Genomic DNA, 23,136 nt, shown 5'->3' with positions numbered 1-23,136 from the left:
GCCCCTCTCGGGGTCCCCCCTGCGCCGGGCTGGCGTTGGGAGCCCTGGCCGAGACCCCGCTATGGGGTTTTAGCCGTGTCCGTTCTTTCGGTGATGCACATGAAGGTATTTATATAGATAGATACGTGCGTATGCACCCTCCCTAACTCTTATCTCGTGCTGTTGATGGAGGAAACACTGTGAAAACAGAGCTGTCAAGCACACACAAGATAAAGTCAAAACTATTTCTTCATACGCTACTGTTGTCATTTCTGACAGTTCTGCCCCGTGCAACATCTAAAAGACACTGTGAGAAGATGCATGTTTTACTTTGCTCTCCTTTAGTTCTGCATAGAGAAAAATAATAATAGTTTTTAAGGAGTATTTTGCAAGGTGCAGTAAGCAACAGTGGTGTTTTTTCCCCTTTGCTCCCCAAGTAGACATGCAGGGAGTGGATTAAAAATCCATGCTTTGCATGTAAACAGCTTGCCTGTAAGCAAAAACACATGCAAATACTTCTGGGTTTTGTTAACATATTGCTGTGTTGAACAGAGAGGTAAGGCTTATAAAAGGAGTGCATCATGGCACGAAGAACTTCTTTAATGTATTACATAGAGTAAATTCTTTTTGCATGTGTTTTAATTGTGTAGTTGTATCAGCAAAGCGTAAATAGCCACGAAACATATTGAAACATTTACTTTTAGCTTTCATTACTTAAATTTTTCTGTGAGTCGTGATGCTTTTCTTTGAAGACAGGAGCTCAAAAACTGAATGTCACTTCTAAAGTTACTGTGTGTGTTAGTGCATTGATAAATTGCTTGATAAATAGTGCAAAATGGAGCCTGCTTTAAAATAGTTTAATGTCATACTGTGTCATGTATTATCCTATTAGAGCAAAAAAATCTGTCAGAACAGTCCTAATAATGCCTGCCGAAAAAGCTTAGAGATCTGCAAAATGTTTGGCGCTAACATGTCTATAAATAGAAAGTGCTCCTTGTTTGAGCATGAAATACTTCRTCCTCAGAAGACTCTCTGCAAATTAAATTTCCAATGAATGCATGCGGGATTAATCTGTGGGTAAGTGCATTATACTCATTTGTGCAGGATTGGGGCTTTTGTTTATAATACTATTCATTTACTGTATTCTTGAACAATTTGTGGGAATTCTTGTTTCYGCAAAGGTTCCCATCTATTGTGATGAGTGTTTGCATTGTCGTTGTTCAAGAAGCATTAAATGCCCATAAGCGGCAGCCCATACCATGCACTCTGTGCATTTTCCTTCACAATGAACCTTGGGAAAAGATAAGGCTGCTCCTAAGTTAAAAGAAGTGGAGCTTATTACTGAGTAAGGGAAAAGTTTTATTGAAGTTCTCAGTTTTGAAGTGTCTCGTGAATAACTTCATGTTGGGCCCTTCTTTCTTCAATATAACCTGCTCCATGACTTTTGTTTTGAATGAGACTGGGCAATGGAAGGAGATCAACGTTCCTGACCCCAAGTGTCAGCTGAGGACTCGGCTACAGATTTAATTTCTTTCCCCATGTTGATTTCCTTCTTGTGAAACCTCCAGCTGCTGTTACGTGTTTGTAGCCACAAATAACCTGGTGCAATGCAAAGTATATGCTAGGTGTTACAAATGCTTCAAACAGCCCCGTGGAGCCCAGGTGCCTTCCAGCGGGCTGTTCTGCAGAGGCTCAAGCACACCAGATGGGGCAGGTGTGCACGGAGCTTCACCAGAACCACTGGGTCTTTCCTCCGTGAAACTGAGAATGAAATAATTAATCCCCAGATCTTACTGCTTTTTGGATATAAGCCTGTCTGGCATGGATCGTCTTATACTGGTATAGCTCATTCCCAGTCTTGTAGCAATAAAAGTAATTGCCCTTCGCTGTAAGTGCTTCCACCTTGAAGAGGTGGGAGTGAATCACAAGCCTTATTAATGTAACTATGCTGCTCCAGAACCAGCTTCTAGGATAGCCTGGAGCCTTAACAGGATCAGTGGCCTTGACTGGAAGCTCTCGTTAACACGGATGAAGCGCTAGAGTGGATCAGTAGAAAGAACAGAGTCTAGAGATGAGGTATAGACTGGGTCAAGTTTACCTGGGTGCTCCTTGCAGATACTAAATGGGCAGTGTCCTAGTGGGGGGATCCCTGGAAGTGGATAGCAACCAGAAAGTAGGTTTTCAAGTGTTATACCATCCTGAAAATCTTGTTTCTTTGATACTTTCAAGTGTTCTTCCAAAGTTTGCAGTACTACKAGGCCAAATTTATGTATGTTGGTTTAATTGTCTTGTTTTCTTTCACTTACCAGATCTTCTTTCAGATGGCTGTAGATGTATTCAGGCGGTTAATGCCTGAATATCTAAAAATGTGCACAGACGGATGTGGTATTGGATGTGCTGGCACAGTCCTGCACACAGGGTACTGCTTCGTGTTCAGTGCCAGATCAAAATACAAAGTCGGTTTGTTAGCAATATTCTACTACATCCTGATTTTTTTTTTTTTTTTTTGAGTGTGTTGTGATGTGGTGCTTTAGGATAACAGTACCAACAATGGCTTTTCCTCATTGACATTTTTCCCTCAATGGCATTCTGGCATATCTCGCTAAGCAATGAGCTAATAGTAAACTTTCTCATGCTAAAGCATAAATACAAACACGTGGCGTCTATTTATATAACTCTATAGTCAGAGATGGGTATGCTAAAAAAAAAATCTTGCAAGTAATTCTTGGATTTTGATCCAGTTGTGTAGAAATACTAGCAATAAAATGCATACATTTCTTATACTTGAATATGTGCATTTTTTGTGTTATTTTGAAAGTATAACTTGGCAATGCGTTTTCTTTTAAGTCTTGAAAATCTAAATGCCAGATTATAGAAAAGCACACGTGAATTCCCCTGAGAGCTTTTCAGCAGTTGATTGTTGTAGCAGTTCAAGCAAGCTGGGAGGTGTTGATTTGTTTGTGTTTGGTTGCTAGAGTTACTGTGCTCCTAATCAAAGGAAGAAATACTTTTTCTTTTCTTTCCCGCTCCCCTCGCATCCCCAGTTACTGTAGCCCTCTAATGAGGAGGGGAGCTCATTCTCATCAAGTGGCTGCAGTCGTGCCGTTCCTTGTGTTCTGCTCCTATTGCACTTAAGAGCAAATACATAGGTATCATTCACAAATGCTCCCTCAGCAATGATTAGATTTAGTTTTTTCCAGGTGTAACTTGACTTTGAAAGAATATTKGATAACCAGGTAGGGTTTGCTGCATTTTTATTCTGATATATTTCTGTTGAGCGTCAGCAGGAGAATTTTGTTGTTAATTTTGTGATGGAGGCAAACGATTCTCATTGCCAAGCGAAGCTTGTAGTAATGTCAGAGCCTCAGCTGCCTTCTGGAAATGCTGCCTTCCAGATGCCAAGGACCCCTAGGGTTTTTTTTAATCAAGATTAATGTTATCAGTTGTTTTCGGAACTAAGTAGGTAACTTAGGCACTGAAGTAATAGTGAGGGGATTGTTTCTTTTTGATTAGAAGTAAGATTCTAATGAGAAGCAATGTATAAACATAAACTGGGGGAAACCGAACAATTTAAAATCAAGTTGAATTTGGTGTTTGCTTGCAAGCTTTGCAATGGGCAGTCTGATGTTGATAGGATAGCCCTTTACAGTGTGATGCAAGAGTTCTTCTAACATGAGGGGTGGTTTATTCACAAGAAATGAAGCATAATGGTAACTTCAGATACTAAAAGAGAAGGAAGAGGAGGAAGAAGCAGTTCTTTATGCTCATCTCTTAAAACTTAAATTTGAATTTTAGGAAATGACTCAAACTTACACAGCACTGCTCACAGTGATGAAGAATGAGCAAACTTCATTAATAAAACAAGAATGTGCTCCTCTGTTCTTTTTTTTTCCTTTCTCATGCTCTTTTATTTAGCAGCCTTATCCATCCCCATTTTACTTGGATTAAATTACAACCAATTTGTTCATTCGACTCAACCAGGGAATAGGAGAAGGGAGGGCTGTAAACCATCTGAACTGAAAGGAAATGTAGTTGCATTTTGCCAGTACTAATGTGGAGTGTGATGTCATCATTGGAGAACTTTCCCAAAGCATCCATTGAGYGGGAAAGTTATTTGTCAAACCCCTCAAGACAACCATAATTACCTAAACTGCTCACTGTGTCTACTTTTAAGAGAGAAATTGGGACTATGTAGATATATGCAATAAAAAAAATAAAAAAAAATAAAATAAAAGAGCTGTTGTTGTATAGAAATCAACCTGGAGGGTAATTATATCCTGAGTACTATATCGTGTTTCTGGAATATATTAATAWTAGAAAAAGATAGCAAGATATTAAAGACCAAAAAAAATGTCAGCTACTACCTTTCGAATGACTTTGCCAGTAATGTGTTCTGATGTTTTTCTTAGCTGCCCTCCATAGAAATAAAATCTGACCTCAGTTTCTATACATTAACTGCTTATAGGCATTTAGGAKGATTACATGGACTGTTTGTTTTGCAGTAAGACTTCTAATCGGTATTTTCGCTTCCTACCAAAAATACAATTGATAATGCTTTTGGTAACTGTACTGTACGTTTCATTARGATCTTTGAGAGAACTTGGAGGGAAAAGCAATGAGTCTTAGTTCAAGTAGCTGCTAGTTAAGTAAGAAGAGATCACAACATCAGTCTTTAATCTTTGAAGTTTCAGTATTAAAATCAAGATTAGGGTTTTGTTAGGGGTCACAGTCCTGTGCTCCGATGTGCATAGTTCCTTCCTTTATTTAGTGTGCTGATCTTACAGGAAAATTAAAAAAAAAAAAAAAAATCCCTAGCCTTTTACTTCTAGTGAACTCTTCCAACTGGTGTTCGCAATTGCATGGTTTTCTGGTTACTTCACTAGCTATCTTTGACTTTCTTATCCCCAGTGATTCGATACCATCGTGATGAGCTTTTTAATGTATTTTTTAAAGATATAATCACTTTTGTACTCTTTCAGTTATATTTTTGTTATATTTTCAGTTAAATTTTTGGAGATAACTGTGTAATCGCATAAAAAGGCAAATGGAAAGGGGCTAGTGAGTGAATATATTACATCCTGTGGTTGTGCAAGGGAAAAATTGGAGCTTAGGGGAAAAAATGAAAGCCTTGCTTTCTCTCCTTGTGTTTTCCAAACCTTTTCTCTTGTGGTTTTACCTATGCTTGGAGGTAGCAAATTTATATTAGTTAAGTACTCCCTGAAGTCRATCATAAATCCACAACCTAATGTGATCCAAGTTCTATGCTGATGCCAGAAAGGGAAGTTCTGTCTTCATATCCTGCTGCACAGTCAACACCAGCAGTTGGGTTGTCTTCCAGTAACCTATTTTGTACTTATCTGGCTGAAAATGAGGCCTGCAACTAGTTTTTATTTGGATCAACTCCTTGGACAGCTCGGTACTCCAGCCAGCAGAAAGGGTGGAAAGGCTGTCTGGAGTGACAAAGAATGAGGGCCTGTTTGGCAGAAATTCAAGATTAAGTTGCATTGTTTGTGAAATCACACCGTATTTTGTAATGCTCTGTCAATAATCTGTCTTAAATTTGCTAATTATTTTTGGTTAAACAAGAGGCTAGTCTCTTGAGTCGGTGGGTCTCAGACTGTTTTGCCTTTAGAGCATTTCTCATTGATTTAAATTGCATTCAGTGACACTTTACTGCTGACAGATTTGGATCTCATACTTCCATTTGGCAAAATATATTATTTTATGCAAGTAATTGTAAACTGATGGTTTAGGTTTAGCTTTAGTTGACATAATTAGTTTCTTCAGTAAAATAAACCAGCCATTAGGAATTAGTTACAACAAACATTGCAAATTATATAGCATGTGTTAAAAATAACATTACATGGTAGCTAATGAAAAAGCTATAACTCAATTCAAGGGTTCTCTCTCTAATAATTAGTGAGGCTTGGAGCTCATGATTTCCGATTGTAGCCAAAGAGCTTTAATGAACTGCAGTTGTGTTTAGCTGGAGTTGAGGGCTGTGCTTTATCTGCTGCTGTTCATGCCTTCATAGTGGAGGAGAAGGGAAACCTGTTTACAGAAACGAGGCTTGTAGCCTCTACCAGTAAGAGTATTAAAGGAGTTAATATACTGCTTTAATACTCTGAATTATAGGTATCTAAAGAAGACCAGAAAGGACACTACACACTGTGGTCTTTATAGGATGGTTGTGTAGGAGTTGGTATTTTCATCTATTTTTAGGAAGAGGATTGTATTTTCCACTTAGACTATTCCTAAACTATTCCCATGGTCCTTTACTGATACCTTCTTCTAAGCTCCATACTACAAACTGCTGCTTTTAGTCAGAGCCTTTGCTCTTTCCCTACTGATCTGTTACTGCTTTTGAATTACAGTATTTACAATTGTCATCTTCTCTATATGTACTTYAAGTACTCAAAAATGAAGATATGTCTAAAATACCCCTTTGCACCACCCAGATAACGATTCCTTTGCACATAGTCTTCAATGATCCTGCCCTCTATAGAGGGCAGTAGGATTAATGAGCATCTGTTCTTTTTGTTTGGTTGGTTTTTTTGCCTCCATTGTTCAAGAAACCATGTGAATTTTGGTGTCTTTATTCTGCATCCTAAAGACTTGTGGATGGAAGATAGGCACCTGAAGTGAGGAATTAAAGTTATGTGGGCATCCTTCGTTGTAGATTGTCCTGTCTGTGAGCTTGGTTTGCCAGTCTTGAATATTTTTTAAGTGAGTTTTCTCCGTACAAATTATTGACTCATTTTTTTAACATAGAAATTGAGTCATGTGCAGTCATGCTGGCATCCATGTGATTCATCAGGGCAGTTCAGACCTTTACATCCGTTGTGTGTCTGTTACTTGAACCAGCTAGATGGGTATCAGCAGGTTGTTTTTCTTTCTCTGGACTCTGTAACAGCGAAAGAAACCCAGGCTTTGCCTCCGAGTTGTGCAGGTGTTTGCTGAGAGCACAGCAATGATGAGATTTAAGGATCTTGATTTCTGTACTAGGTGTAGAAGAGGTGTGTAATCRAGTAGGTTGGGTTTCTTACATGTGTTCATGTCAGATGTCACCAACAAAATGGTGTTATCTCAAGTCTGCTTGTCTTCTGTCCCCATTTCATTTAYTGTTCAATTCCAGTTCAACTTGCGTCTCTCAGCCTTCATTTCTTTCCCTGTTAATCTTATTCTCTGTCTTAAATGCCTCTTATTACTGGTTCCAGGTCCCCAACCAAAATTATCACATGAYAAAGTAGAATAATGTCTATCTTGACACTTAGTGGGGAAAAAGTCTTTTAAATCTGGGGATAGCATGCATTAACTTTAGGGTGCTGATGAAATGAGTAGTAATTTAAATTTGCCTAGTTCATTACTACTCTTGCTATGGCCATATATGTTATTTCTAAGTTCAGTCATAGCCCAAGGCTTTTAATAGGCTCTCAGTTGGTGCTATGGATCCTTTCCCTAGGAGAAGGAGAGGCCCTGAGCACCATAAGAGCAGTACAATTAGGTGCTTGTCAGTGCCCTGACTCCAGGCTCAGCTGCGGAACCCGTGTTGGTGCAGGGGACCGTAACTGCACGCGGTTTTGGGCCACAGAGTGTTTGCAGCCTGCTTCTATTCCGCTGACYTGCCAACGGGCCGATGAATTTGTGCTTAGCAGAGTAAAAATCCRTCTTTGGAACCCATCTGTGCTAAACCAGCAGATTAGGAGTTTGAGCAGTAAATGTGTTGGAAAATACACACGTCTTGGATATCGAATGACTCTGTTCTGCTACTGTGCAAACCAGTTTCTATCATTCAGTGGTGTTTATGTGTCCAGAGATGATTACAGCTGTGGTTAGAAGAAGGAAAACCTGAGATTTTGATAGTCTTTGCTAGTAATTAAATATTCTTTGCTAGTAATTAAATTAACTCATTCTGAGTCTGCTAAAGAACATTTTCATGGAATTTTTTTTTCCCTCACACTCATTGGTCCTGCTGAGTCTGTCTCAAACTTGCTGTTCTTGAAAATATATTTTTCACTAAAACCAACTTTGAGCTGTATTTTCATTTTGAGGGGCGCCATTGTATCATGAGACAATATTTTACTCCCAGTTTCTTAGTGATCAACTTCACATCTGTTTTGCATCTGATTTTGGTACTTAGTTGTGAAATATTTTTTTAAGATTTTCCTGTTTTCAAGATACTTGCTCACAAGTTTTTTCCCTTTCCCTGAGGGAAGCAAAAAAAAAAATTAGCTTGTAATTCTTGTAATTTGAAATAAGAGGTAGAATATCTCACTTTGTTTTGTTGTTTTCTGAATGCATGGCAACTATCAGAAGTGTTACTGAAGTATTAGATTCTTCTTTCCCCTGGCTAGAAGACATAGTGWATGATGGGGCCAAAAGTTAATGGTATCGGATGGGAGATTTATCCTTTCTTGCACAGCAAGAATGAGACCATCTTCCTGGTGATTTATTTATAATACCAGAAATGTCCTTTGGGGAATATCAGTATGTGTTTGTTTAAATATAAATATATATGTATACAGTGAAAGCCATAGGTTCTGTCAGAATTGGCTTGTTATATATGTTCAAAAATTCATTTTTTCCCAGGGCTATGCTTTCACATGCCAAGAATGTAGGGGGTTACAAAAGCACACCTGTATCCTAATTATTTTGAGACCCCTATTGATTGTGATAAGCAGCATTTTTTTTAAATGCTTACACTTCGGTGCTTCTTTCCATGTCATTACATTCATTGTAAGTTAAAATGCATAGATGGTGATGATCATTTGAATAAATATGATGTAATAAAGAGTCTGTTGCAAAGCTACAAACTGCTTTTTTATCTAGGTCTGTAYCTTACATTTAATTTTTCTAGTAAGTTTTTGCAACTGTAGAACACTGCTACATACTGCGTTTTCACAAAATTCAGCCTTTGAGGAAACTGAAAGTAATTTCAGTGTACTTTGTTACRGGTTACAAAGTCTGGATGGCCTTTCCCGTTTTTCAGAAGAGTGTTTCAGCACTTAATGCAAGAATGACTTCCAGTTTGTGGTATTTCATCTAGACTGAAGCATTAAAGAGCTAACAAAAATCTTTAGAAAGGACTTTTCTTGCCAGAAATCTTTATTCTTAACAAACTTAATGGTTTTTTTCTGCCTCATAACTTTCTGTTCAAATTGCTTTTAGGGAAAACCTAAGTGCTGCATTCGCTGCTATTTGCCAGTTAATGGGTATAGAGCAGTTTGAAGAGGTATAAGGTACAATGCAAGTGCTATTTTTTTCTCATGCTCCTAGTGCCCATTATTTGGGTGTGAATTATGTAGCYGACTAATACAGATGTAGTCTTTAAAACACCTGCTGCCTTTGCTGCTGCAGATAGGAACTGAAATGAGAAGCACAGCTGTTAAATGCGTTGTGTTTTTGTGGCCCCGCTACCACACTGGAATTTACACTCACAGTCCTCGTAGAGCTGCGCCAGTAAGTGGTTAAGAAATGAATCTATGGAACTTCCATTTCAGTAACAGTTTGAAACTAAGCAGTTTAAGTAGGTTTTCACACTTAAAGAAAATCTAAGGCGTTTTACAAAGCCTCCTCCGATTTCCTCAAACGTCTCCAAGAGCAGCCCTTTTACAAGCATGCAAGTTGTGCGAGCAGGTTGTGGCTGTCCCAAATGAGTTGTCCATCTGTTTGAAGGGAAGGGGCTTTCTGAAAGACTCCAACATGCCCTTCCAGAGCTGACTTAGTACTAGTGGTGGTGACGGTTGCCTCTGATACACAGGAACGTTTGGGGCCTTGGGGACTCCGCAGGCAAAACCACCAGAAGTGACTAGAGCCGAGCGAGTTCCGCTCCGCTCCGGCGCGAGCCCCGCTCRCAGGTTGGGTGGCTGCTGCTGCACAGGCAGTTTGCACTTCTGCATTTCACAGCTGACACCGTTCGTGTGGCTCCTCTAGGCTGCCCCTCTTTATTTCAGTCCACTTAGTACTTCTGTGCGCTTAGAATATGTCTGTCCTGCTAGAAGAAAACATGATCTGTTCTTGAAAGAAGTGGCACTTCTTAATTTTGACTTTTGTTTTCTCTTCGCCATTTTGGACCTTAAAGAAATCCTTCTACCACTGCATTTCCTGTCTCTTCGCAGCTTCCTTTTCCTAATTTGCATGGTACATCCTGCTCTCTCGCTGCCTGCACTGTGATACACACTGGTGTGGGGGGCATTTACACATGCATTATTTTGCTTTGTAGGCACAGTCGTGTGATTGTAAGTCTAGAGAACCCAGTTTGTCCCTTATGAAGAGGAGGGGAAAAAATCATCACCCTATTTTTTGGTGCTTGAGGTTCTTTTTGTTTTAAGTTTCACAGATATATTAATTACTTGAAAAAATATTTTCTGTGCCTTTATATTTAATTTCCATACTAGTTGATCTGAAATGATATTACTACATGATGTAATCACATAAATTGCATGTTCTGCAGGGCATAACAGCTGGGCCAGAGAAATTGGGTGGTGGTTGTAAAGTTGGGGACATCCTTTCTGATAAGGGAAAATAATTTGCAGTGTTCTGAAGATCTGGTTTGTAAAACAAAGTCAGCCGACCTCTGGCTGGTATTTAGTTTCAGTGATGAGAAGATGAAAGAACAAGCATTTGATGAAAGTGTGCATGCACGTGTACTAAATTGTAAAATGCAACTATTCTTTAGCTGTTAGTTTGTTTTGTATTGGTTTCCATTTGGCCGTGGTAGTTGGAAAAGACAATTTCTGCTGTATTCTTGGCTCCATTTTTCATGGATTGCCAAAGTCCACTGGCAAATTTTCATTAACAAAACTTTTATTCTGTTTATGGTATCCTGTCTTGTGATCTCTACCTGTCTGTCTATCAATGAGGTGCAGTGCTCTGTATTTCCTTCATGGAGTATTTCTGTTTGCTATAAAAACAGCTGTTTCCTCTTTGGCAGCAGTCACAGTTTAATGGAGAAGGAAAAATGTGTCTGGAAAGATTAAGAAAAAAAAAAAGATCTCAGGTGAAATAAACTATAAATTGATTTTATTGTTGAAAGTATTTTGTGGTGACACTTAGCAGGTTCCTTGCACATCCTGTATGCTACCTTGAAGAATGTTACTCTGCACTTCTGACAAACAGAAGTATTTCTGTGCTTCTAGTGAGCTCCGGAGAGATTTTGTCATCTGGTAGTAACAAGAGGCTGGAGTTACTTTGTAGGTGACAGAAGTCTCCTACCTCCGCAGCATCCTTATGCAAGTGCTTTATCCTCACTGTTCTTAATAAACATCAAATATGCTGCTTACCTCACGTTTTCCTACAGTGACTGCTCTCTCTAGCTGATCTCATCCATATTTATATTGAAGCTAAATTAATATTTTAAGTTTATGCTGTTTTTTAATGTACTGTCTTCAAAACTTTGTGTAGTAGCACAAGTTAATTTCAATCTTAATGTTCCATTTTCCTGCATGTGCTTCACTGGCTGCTGCTTTGCTTTCCCATGCAAATCCTACTTGCACTTCAAAACTCTGCTGTGTCACAGCCCTTCCCCTCCGTCTCCCTGATGCTCTGTCCAGACTTCGGAAACCTGAAGTATTCCCGTGAACTCTCTTGACTTAAGCCTAGGGAGTGGTTGTTGCAGTGGAATTCTTACTTTTGTTTAGGGTTTGTTTGTTTGTTTTCATTATTACGGATGCTGCAACTTACTTTCCTGCTATTTTGCCCAATAGATTTGACAAAATCTATTCAGAATATTCAGAACAATTCTTCAGAACTGTTTTCCCTCCTTTGTTGTTTTTGTTGTCCCAAGCTTTTTATCTTAGCAAGTTTTATTAGGAAGGAAAATGGACAGACCTTATTAAAGGTCCTGCAGAAGGCAGTGTGTCCAAGGTTTTTATTTGTTTAGAGAATCACCGTGCTCATGGCCAGGTCTTAGCACACACCAAGCAGTTTCTTTGCAACTTTTTGGTTTTGGCTTGGGTTTTTGCAGCATCTGCAGGTGTGTGTTGTTGTACGTAGTTCTGTGCTTAAGTAGAATTATAAAAAAAAAAACAGCAGTCAAAATGATGATTGTAAAGTGGAATGAGGGACATTTTTGGAAGTGAAATTCATTCTCTTCGTTCTTTCCTTTGTGTGAATGTTGATCAAGGAGTCTCCCAGCAGGAAAAAAGCTTTTGCTCTTCTTAGTCCTCAATTTCRTGAGGTTTGTACTGAGATGGGGCAGAACTGTCTTGCTCACACACACACACAGCTGTACTATCACTCAGGAGGAGCTGGAGGGATAGAACCACTACTYGCACGTGGGCCACCCAAAAACTTTCCTAGCAACAGTTGCTGTTTGATTAATTAGAATCTCTGCTTTACAGGCTARGTATCTTCTGTTCAGCCTTACCTGAAGCCTTTTTCCAAGCAAGGTTTTGCCTTTTTGTTTTGTCTTCTTTTGAAAAAGTCTGTTTTCAGTTGTAATAGGATCAGTTTGAGTTTTGCTTGTTTGCTGCCAGAGATTCGTAATACTGTTTCTTTTTCGTGCAAGAGCTTTATATAAATCTATTCAAAATATTATCTAAGAGTGTAACCTTCATTTAGATGGCCTCATTACTTTTTGTTTGGTTTGTTTGTTTTTGCAAACTTAGCTTTTAAGACAGCGACGCATGAAATTGTGGCTGTCAGTTCTGTAGTCCTTGATCCCTGCTAATATCTGCCTTGTGTGTTCTTGACTGAAGATGACTCTTATGGTTTCCAGATTCAGGATTTATTTTATATTATGAACATATGTTTTGGCAATTGCTGTCGTTTATCTCCTCATTTGGCCATTCTCTYTGTTTGCTGCAGGATATTTTCCATACATACTCTTTGCTGTCATTTTRTTTCTCAACACTGAAATGGCCGGTACCCTACAGATGACTTGGGGAGGTTCCAGCACTTTTCTCCCATTCTGGCAGTAATTTGTCCTCTTGGAATTTGCAGCTCTGCCTGGGTAAAGTGCAACAGGMGTTTTGTGTTAGGGATGACGTCAGCAGGAGAGATGGCCTCGAGGGTCATTAAAAGAACATAGGACTTTTGACTGAATTTTACTGGCTTTTCTCCTCAATAAAATACCATCCTGTTGAAGACAGATTGGTGTCTGCAGTCATATGAGACAAGCTTGGTGACCTTGGTGTGTAGGCCAATGAAGCACCATCTCAGGGCCATAGATTTGGAGGGATGCTCTCAAGAGCTTTACAGAAAAGCATTAATAAGTGGCTTAAAAATCTATAGAAATCCATGTTTGTCTATGAAAATAATTGGCTTTTTAGTATGAATTGCTGACTTTGCTTTTAGGACCTTTGAGTTTTCAGTTTTGGTTTGAACTGGTTTGTTTCTATTTTGCCAAGTAAAACTGAAATGCATTGGTAGCCAAAACCTTTTTCTTTGTGGTCTGTCCATCTCCTGATGACTTCAATGTAGTGGTCTATGTAAATGGTCTTAAAGAGGAGGAGTATGGTAATGTATTTTCAATTAGTTGGTGCAGTATATAGAGGGGAGTGTGTAAACAAGAAGTATTAGGTAAAGTGAGGTTTATTGCCATTATTTTAATAGCAGCAGTAACTTCTGCTCTTCCTCACCTATCATCTTTTCACTTAAAACTCCCCATAGCTGTGAACAGGTTATCCAGGGTGGTTAACTTACCTCTGCTTGCAGTGTCTAAACTGGTTGCATGGGCCAGTTTGGACGTTTTACCTGCAGTCAAGAAGCACTTTGCTCTCTTGGGCAGGTTTTCTAGCCTTGCCAGTGCCACCTAGGAGGTTTTGAGACTCCTCTGTCAGCAGTGCTGTTAGCTATCCTTGTACATTGTCTACGTTATATTGTCTGTTTTATATTTGCTGGTCTTTTGCTGTGTCCATATTATCTGACCATCCCTTCTCTCTCCTTTTCTGAATGACTGGGAGTTGACTATGGATTTTGTGCTGTGCTGTACTAGAGTATTTAACATAGTGTCTAAAGACTGATTCATGAAACGGGGGAACTGATGGTTATTCTCCTGTCCTTTCTGCAGGGAGAAGTTGTGTGTGTGGTACAGGTTCTTGGCTAGAATCCTTTGTTTTACTTGCACTTGTGTGTGTACGCTACCTTCTTTACATGCTGCAAAAKGTGTTTAAAGGTATTTAAAAATAGACAAGTGAGAGAAATGGAACTAAAGGGAATGATGAGGTGTGTGGAGACCTTGGAGCCCTTGCAGCGTTTACTTGGCAGGTCTTTGGACCAGGAGAAATGCGTTTCTTTATATTTAGAGTAGTAAGGAAGAGAAAATTTGTCACATGGAGCACATAGCCTTGTCTCTCTGCGTAACCCTCTGTTGTGAGGTCCTGTGTTCAAGCATAATTTTGAATGCCTCTTGCCCCATTATATAAGAACACTTTGTGAAAGCATATGTGGAGGAAGAATGTTGGCATCCATTAGGCTGTGGTCTTTGTTCCATCAGGGGTGTGATAATAACTTTTTTGATTACAAATAAGATAAAAATAGTCATTATTAAATGACTCTTAGATTCTACCCTCCAACTGGAGACTGCAAATTAATATCTTCAAATTAAGTTTAATGGAGCTTGAGTATAATTTCGCAAGACACTGTCTCGCGGGCTGAAGGAGTTTTGGCCTGTTGCCATTCGTTCCTATTTCTGTGCAGCCATTTGTCTCCACTCTGCACTGCAAACTAAATCACAGTATTTAACTGGAATAAGAAGAATGTGTTGTCAGTTATGGAGCAACAGCCAGGTTGGTTCTGCCTTGTGAAAGCAAGAACATGCCCTGCGGTCTTGAGTGGTCGCTACCTAGAAGTGCTTGCGGGAAAGGGAGATGTAAAAGGAAGTAAGAAACTCTCCTCATTCTGAAGCATTTTGGTTCTTCTGGGATGCTCAGTAACGTGGACTGGTCAAGCAGATCTAGGTTAAAGAAAGGAAAACAACCAAGRAAGAAATACATTGAGAGAGTTAAGKTTCATGTTGTGGCTGCTGGGATTTAGGGACCAGATCAGTAAAGCTGAAATGTGTAATGAGTCCAAGTGRTGGTGTTGCAGCAAAACATTCGCAGAATGAGCTTAGTCTCCTTTGTTTAACAGTATAAACCCAAAATGTTTAAGTATGAGGACTTGTGTGATTTATTTCCAAGTAATGTCTACTTTGAAAACCCTGACTAAAAATCTTCTCTGTTCTCCATCTTCTTCTAAACATTTATTTTTCTCTTGTAAAGGCAAAGACTTGTCTGCATACAGTGACGAGCTAGTTCAAGGAGATTGTTCTGACAAAGGAAGTCCCCTGCCCTTTTGGATCTGCTGGAGATGCAGTTCGAGCAAGTCCTCGCAGGTTAGCTTCAGGCAGAATTTGTCAGAGTAGTTCAAACAATTTAAGCTATTAGTATGAACTAATTTAGCTGTTCTGCTGGCCTGCTGTGGGTTGGGAAGTGTTCRCACAAGTACTGCAGAATCGATGGCTTTCAGTAAAAGGGTAGTAAGGAATTGAGGTGAAGTCACATCCAGATAATTCTCTTCAAAACAGCCTTATTAATGAAGGGAGGTATGTTGTCATACCAGCTTATTCTGTGTAGTCCATAGAGTTCTGGAGATAAATACTGTATGTCCATGAGGGACCTGCAGTGCAACTGGGGAACTGAACTTCTCTGCCAGTTTTAAYTAGACATAGTGGCCTGCAGCCCCTGACTCATTCCTCTGTTAGGTTTCTTGCAACCTTGCTTCCCCTATTTACCCTTATTTTAGTTAGCCTGGCTTGGTGCTTCACACTTTGAAGAAGGGCCCCCAGCCAACAGTGTAATCATGCAAGTTGAGTGAGGAAGAGGAATTGCTGGAAGAGAAAAGACTGTGATGTAGAGTCTGCCGCCTGTTGGGAGCACAGTATGTATAAAACCTTCTTTAACCCAGAACTTCATAGTAAAGGGTTAGAATTAAGCCTTAGTTTCAAGCATGGATGAATAGTTGGGCTCCACTAAAATCATCTCTGCTGTGTCAGTGCATTCCCTTAGAGCATGTAGTCTGTGCTCTGCACTGTTTACTGAGCAGCCATAAAGCCTAGCTACTGGCCCATCTGTCTTCCTTGAKCGTGGTTCCCTTTTACAGCCACTTAATTATGCTTCCCTACTCATCTGAAAAATTAGTTGCATCTCATTCCTGAAGTGTTTGCTGTGCTGCACCACATGTGATCCTTAAAACATCGTACAGGGTCCACAAATACATATCCATAATGAGCAAAAGTTTTGGAACAAATCCTGATCACGACTGTGCTGTTTGCTGCTTTGAAGAGAGAGCTCTGTTTTATTTAGCAGCATATATACTAAGGAACCAAAAAATGCAGTTTCATGGTTATCTGTCATTCTATGAAATCTCAGCTACTGCCAAAGTCACAGTCCCTTTTCTTCCACAGTCATGTAGCCACACGTGGATTTCCTCCTCTCCTGTGTGCTGGTGTCAGAGGTTGCACAGCTGTACCATGAATCAGATCATGCCTCAGAAGGGCCAAAAACTATTTTTGGTCTTGGTGTTGGGGTGTTTTTTTTCTTCTTTTTTTTTAATAGGATTTGTTGTCAGCAATGAGATCCAACTGGCTGTGTGGCTGTATGATCAAGTGGTAGCGCTGGCATAAGAGAGGTGATGATAATACATGGTCAGGGAGGATAATAGATGGTCATTTCCTTCAGTAGGAGCCCTGGCTTGTCAGTGACTGCTCAGCTGACTGAAATCACAGCCTGTGGTTTTGTTCTGTTTTTTWAAAAAAAACCCTTGACGGGACAGTTTGATTCATTAAGGCTACTGATTTTTCCTGTTCCGGAACCTGTAAGAGGCTGAAGGCCAGGGAATGTTGGTTGTTTCTGGTAAGAGAGCTAGAGCTTGTCACCATTGCCAATTTATCAGCAGTCACGCAAGAACAGCCATATAATGATGTTCCATACTCTCCACTCTTTTTGTTTTTAACTTATTTTAATAAAAAGCAATAGTCTTCCTTCCTTGCAAAAGGAAAATACTATTATTTCCCAGAGGAAGTGGCATTCTTTCCAAGTTGTCACTGATGGGAATGTTTATTTTCCTCTGGCAGCGTGCATATGGCCTATTGCTGCTGTGTGAATATCTTGCTTTAGCTGGGAATTGCTTTCTTGTCAAACAACCATGTACAGCATCTGCCACTGAGTGTGCAGGACTGTAAAATGAATGTGTTTGTGTTCGGTCAGTGCTTTTCACTGTCACACCCACAAGGTTTTAATCCTTGTGTGAAGGAGAAAGCTAAAGCACAGCAAATATRTATTAAATAACTTGGAAGAAAAAGGGAACACGAAAGGGAGTTGGTGCTTAGGGCCTTCTCTGTTTTGCTCTTTCATTCCAGGTATGGCCGAGATATTTATTGCRGAATTAAAATGCAGTTCTTACAGATTTTAGTACATAGATTTTATTAGATATATAGTGAATAGTGAATATTACAGAGACAAAGGACAATGATAGAGTCTATCCGTTTCTTGGATAGTGTAGATAATATAGAGAGAGATGTATGGTGAATAGTGAGTATTGCAGAGACAAAGGTCACTGATAGAGTTTTACTCAATCCATTTCTTATTTAATGTGATGTATTTCAGTGGAGAAGAGCTGAAGGGGCAATTTAATACGCCAGTGTAGCTCAAGTGATGTGGAAGTCAGATCCTGACAACTGCACTGAAGATGCCTCTGATTTAAAAAGCCAAGTGAAGCCTGGCTTTTTTTTTAACCTAGGTTTTGAGGGAAAAGGTAAATTCTTTGACCGTAGTGCTCCTAAATCCTTTGTTTGTAACAAATTTAGTGAGTTCTTAGTTCTTCAGAGTAAGCTGGGGTTTTGTATKTTCGTTTTAAATTCTGATAAAAGCGTTATTGCTCATATTGCAAGTTCCAAAACCTTGACCAGAGCAAGTCGGATAYGTGAAACTTTGATCCATACGTCTGAGATGAGACAGAGATTTGGTGGCAATCTGAAATGAGATTTCCAARGGACAGCAGGAGGCAGCTCTGGTTGAGCTAAGCATGGTGAGCATGTTTCAAACCAGGAAAAGCAAAAGCCTCCAAGCTGAGACCTTAGCGTGTTGCTGTGTTATCTGGTGTGGGCCAGGCAGCCGTTTAGCCTGAACCACCAACCTTGCCTCATTTTCTGTATTGCAGAAGTCTTGCAGTCTGTTAGAAACCAGCAAGCTGGAGATTCTTGGTTACAAAATACCAGTCCTTGCAGGCACCAAAAAGTGATTTGTTATCACAGTTACTGCTGCAAAGTAAAAATACGGTTTTTTATATATTTATATATATATATATATTCATATATATATATATATGAAGAACATATTGTTTATTTGACACTAACTTTTCTAACTTAATGAAGTATTGCAAATGGAAGCCAGATATGAGGGACTATATTTCATTAGGCTATTTAGAGGGCTGCAAAGTATTGCAGGTGAGAAGAACTGCACTGTTAAAGTAGGCTCTGCTGAGTTCAGTAAATGCCAACTTCTTTCACCTTCAATTAATAGGACCAGAGGCGTCCAAGCTGGGCGAAAGCTTGGGAGAAGTTCAGGTTTGACCAGGCTGGCAAGTAAAGGTTGAGTCAGGGGAAGTCGTTCTTGAGGTTCTGCTTAAATTAGTGCTTACGAGGGYGGTATGACAAAAGTGCTGCTGTTATCTAATAGCGGGCAGGAAAGAGAAAGGTTGTCTCTCTTGTGCCAGGAAATCCTCCAGGTGGGGAACGGAACTTTAAGGATACATTTTCAGTGCTGAAAAGAGGAGGAAAATATTCCCAGTTGTTGAAATCAGAGAACATCAGCAGCTCATCTGTCCAGACTTATGCTTTCATTTTATTCATTTTCCCTGAGTAATGTTATGAATGTTTTCTTCATTAGGGTCACAAGCTTTACAAGACTTCCTTTGAAGTGTTGAAATGTTTGGGAGAGGAAACAAATCAGTACATGACACTTGGCTGATAGAAGGGATTACAAACGCCCCTTAAGTTTATATAACAAAGCGTTTCAAATGCATTTGAAACTTAAGTAATGGTTTTGATGGATTGGGTTTTAAGTGTATTTTGTCATAAGTGAGATATCAAAGAACATCAAGATGTTCATCAAAAGATGTGTTTAAACATGTCTTTCAGGTAACCTCACTAATGTGAGCAGGTAATTTCTGGCGAGGAGATGGGCTGCTATGAAGCAGGAGTATAAATGACTTTGTTAGGTGAAGTGCTTCCCATATCTGCAAGATACATCAACTGCTTCCCTGCTTCTTCATGGATATACAGGAGTATTTCATGAGAACCTGGTGTTACCCCAGCCTCTTTACTGTTGCCATTGTGAAACTATGGAATTTCTTGCTGGTCTTGTAAGTTGTACACACAGGAAAAAAAAAAGCATACAGTTTCTATTTAAAAAAGAAAAGTGTGAGTGCTTTTAAATKACACATGCTTCACAGTTTTTATAAAAGCAGAATATTTTCTTCAGATGAGGTGATCCTAATCTGGGGCTACACATACCAGCGGATGTTACTGTCGGGATTTCAGCGTGTTGCAGGACATCCATGGCTGATGTCCCACATCTGCAACTGGTTTGTTGTAGAAGACCTGATATATCATGGGTGGGAGGCTCAGTTCACAGCTGCTGACACTGTGTCCTGATCTCTTTCCCATTAGTGTTTTGCCAGCGGGTGTCATGTTCATTGATGATTTACGGTTTTAAAAAGGCAGTCAAAAGTCCGGGGGGTTGGTTTGCATTAAACAAATGTAAAGGACAGATGCAGAGCAGGGATGACAAAAGACACTTCTTTTAATCTACAAAAGTTTATAACACAGACCAGACTGAGAAATGGACTTCATGTCTTAGGTAATGGGAGCAAGAGCAGACACAATAGTCCCTGAGTAAACGGATTAATAGACTGATCAGAGCAGCATCCCGAGATGAGCTGGAATTCAGCACCGTCCTGCTTTTGTCAGCGGCACTTGAGCATCAGCTTCCCCTCTTTACAGCTTGTGCCATGGGTTAAAGTGCCAGGTGCCTTAGGGCTTCTTYCTGGACCTATGGATTTCTGTTGGAAACAGAACTTGAGTTACAGTTTAGGTTAAAGGTGGGATCACAGTCCCACTAATGTTTGATACTACAGTAACATTCTTCTTTTAGCAATAAGAGATTCCATTTAGTGCCAAATGATGCAATTTAAAATGTGCTGTATTCTCTAGTCACATTCATATTTGGATATACTGGCTTTGAGTGGAATCCTGATTAATATGGAAAGGGTCAACAATCTGACTCCATTCTGAGACTCAATTTTGTCTCTGTATCATTGGCTTTTTTTTTTTTAATCTTTCACAAAGAACTTTAGTTCCAAGGAACGTCTCCCCTTTGCCAAAATTCCACAYGATCCTGCCTTCAAGGAAACAGACCCATTTATAGCCGCCTGGAAGAGCCTTTTTAAAGCACATTTCTGGTACCAGTAATTTTAACCCATGAAAGGTAAATGGAAATGAATTGTTCCTTGAACAGATTATAAAAGCCATGTTTCACTTGCATGTTTATTAATTAATGAGATGCCAGGTAGCCAAGTTATGCATGCGTATACTAAAGCAGGTATTCTGTCTCACATTAAATAGTGCTTGTTTGGGCAGCTATCAGTTGCTTCTTATTCCATGCTCAGTATTTGTGAACATGCTTCAGAATTAAATAACAAGATCCCACTGCAGCATTTTGCAATTTTTCTGCAAAATGGAAAACATACCTTCACATGAATTTTAGTTATAGTAGTTTGGGTAGTTTGGGCTGTAACTTCTGATTTTTTCCTTTGTTGTTGTAGATTTTTTTATGCGCGCACGCACACACACCTACCCACACCCCATGCAGAAAAGCATTTATAACTTAAAAACATAGAGGATCAGATATTTTGAGCTAAATGCCTTAATGTGGGTTCCCCTAGCTCACACTTACTCTGTAGAAGCACCAAATACTGCTGTCCTGTAGGTTAATGAATACATGTGTAAATATATAACCAGTCACTGAGATGCCTTTTCTTTAAAATACTTCTCCCCCAGCTTTGTTAAAACTGCTCTTTACCTTCAAGTATTTTTAGGAGGAAGGAGGGGAAGGATTGTTTTATACAATGAAGGCTGTTCCTGCTCCCATACAGAGATCTGGTTTGTCCAAAATGAAAAATGTCAGTGATTCTTAAGGATGCTGTGGTTTGGATTTTGCAAAGTTCTAAATACTTGTTGTTTCATCCACTTTTTTGTTTGTTTGTTTGGGGAGAAGAGAAGGTTGCAAATAACCAAAGCAGTACTTCACATGCAAGTTTAAATTTCACACTCTTTCATAATGCGTTTGCTTTTCTGTCTAAATCTTGACGTGCCCTTGGAGACCATCCTGCCTTGGTTTTGCAGCATCTTGGCCTCTTTTCCAGCACTTGCCTTTTTTGTTCCTGGCAAGGCTYCCTCTCGGCTCCCCAGTCAAGCACATGAAACTGTGGATGCTCTGAATAAAATTGCATCCTATGACCATCATGTGAGCAGAGCTGCTCTAGTGTTGTTAACTGCTCTGCAGTTACTGACTGCTCTAGTGTTTCTGCAGTAGGCTACAACTACTTTGAATGGTTTAAGAGCCTGTATTGCTGCCTCAGAATTCGGCCCCCGTTTAAACTGCATTCCATTGAATTTCCAGTGTTCCAYGGAAATGCCATGATTTAAAAAATACTGTAGGTTGAGCAAAGTCTGGACCACTTAAGTCTTCACTGCTTGCCAACTTGAGTGTCTCTCTCTTTTCTATCATGCTATGAGTTTGTTGCTTATAAAAGATACATTTCTACTTCTTCATTCTTAATCTTATTTGCAGGATTCTCTTTGGAAATCATAGCTAAGAAAGGCTATATATATTTTAGAATACTTTTGTGTCTTATGGTGTGACCAGTACATCAATAGCAGGTTTTTAATGCTCTTCAGTAAGATAACATGAAACAAAAGGCAACTGAGACTTTTCACGTTTATGGCTAAAACTCTTTCCTAAATAGAGTTAAAACAAGTCTTAAATGTGTAAATCTTAAATTTCTGCCAGAAAATGCCGTGTTAATTGTGAGACCTGTTTCTGTGTTAAAATTGGTAATATTAGAAACTGCTTTGCCAGCACAGCTGTGTGAAGGAGGGCTGAAGGGCATTAAGATACTGTGAGATAATGATAGTGGTTTAACTCCCATTACTTTAAGATCCCTCCCAATCTTAAATCTTTAAAATAGATATATAAATATCCAGTTAATGTAGAAATGCAGGCAATGTGCTGGGACAAGGTGTTTGGAAATCACTCCTATTGTAATGTTTGAGGACACTGTTGGCACAGGAGGATCCCGCTGGGAGCGTAGGAGTGCCGGGCATCGCTTTGCCCAGGGTTTGAGCAGGGTCATTCTGCTAACACTCTGCTGCAGCTACACAGCTTTCACAGACCCAGCACCAGGGTCTTGCTTTAATGGCTCTGTTGGCTTATGTCAGCTTGAGATTTATGTGAAAGGCTATTTTAGCATGAAGCCAAGTCTTTAGCTCAGCCTGATTGATTTGCATACAGATCTGTTATTTATAAATTTTAAAGAATCTTGGGAGTTCCCTTTTGTCAATTAAGAGTCTTAACATACCAAAGTAGTTGAGAAGAAAAACAGCACACGTGGTAACTCATCCTTCACAGCACAGCATCACAGAATGGTTGAGGTTGGAAGGGACCTCTAGAGAGCATCTAGTCCAGCCCCTCCTTGCTTGGTTTCAAACAAATTTTGCCATGGGGGAGTTTTGAGATGCAGTATTTGTTGCACGGGCATTCTGTGAGGAGGTGGTAGATTTGTTCTTCATGATGGTTGTATCGACCACCTCAGATGGTGGAGCTGGTTGCCAAGATTTTGACTTCACTCACSCTTCCATAGGAGGTACTTTCCCATTCAGTTTGTGCAGTATTTCTTGAGGTTCTCCAACTTCACAAACACAGTTGACTTGCAGTGGGTTGTAGATGTGGTAGAATGAGGTGGGCAGGATGGGTTTGGGCTGACTTAGCAAGGAGGGTGCATCAGATGTGTGTGCTGAGTCCTGTGGGGTCAGTGGCTGCACCTGAGATGACTCTAGTTCAGACTCGTATTATTTTTTGTCACTAAATCTCTGCAGTTGCTTTAAAATGCAAGGGT

General features: G+C 39.7%; 1 protein-coding gene across 2 annotated transcripts in view; it reads left to right on the top strand.

Moving 5' to 3' along the window:
• Positions 1–23,136, top strand: part of LRCH3 (leucine rich repeats and calponin homology domain containing 3) — a 62,282-nt gene that overhangs the window by 749 nt on the left and 38,397 nt on the right. The gene's annotated exons all lie outside the window — the stretch shown is intronic.

This window comes from Nothoprocta perdicaria, unplaced genomic scaffold (assembly GCF_003342845.1).
Source record: "Nothoprocta perdicaria isolate Ctin4 unplaced genomic scaffold, notPer1 scaffold_4, whole genome shotgun sequence".
Lineage (NCBI taxonomy): Eukaryota > Metazoa > Chordata > Aves > Tinamiformes > Tinamidae > Nothoprocta > Nothoprocta perdicaria.
The sequence above is the reverse complement of the archived record's forward strand: the minus strand, read 5'-3'. Positions and strand labels throughout refer to the sequence as shown.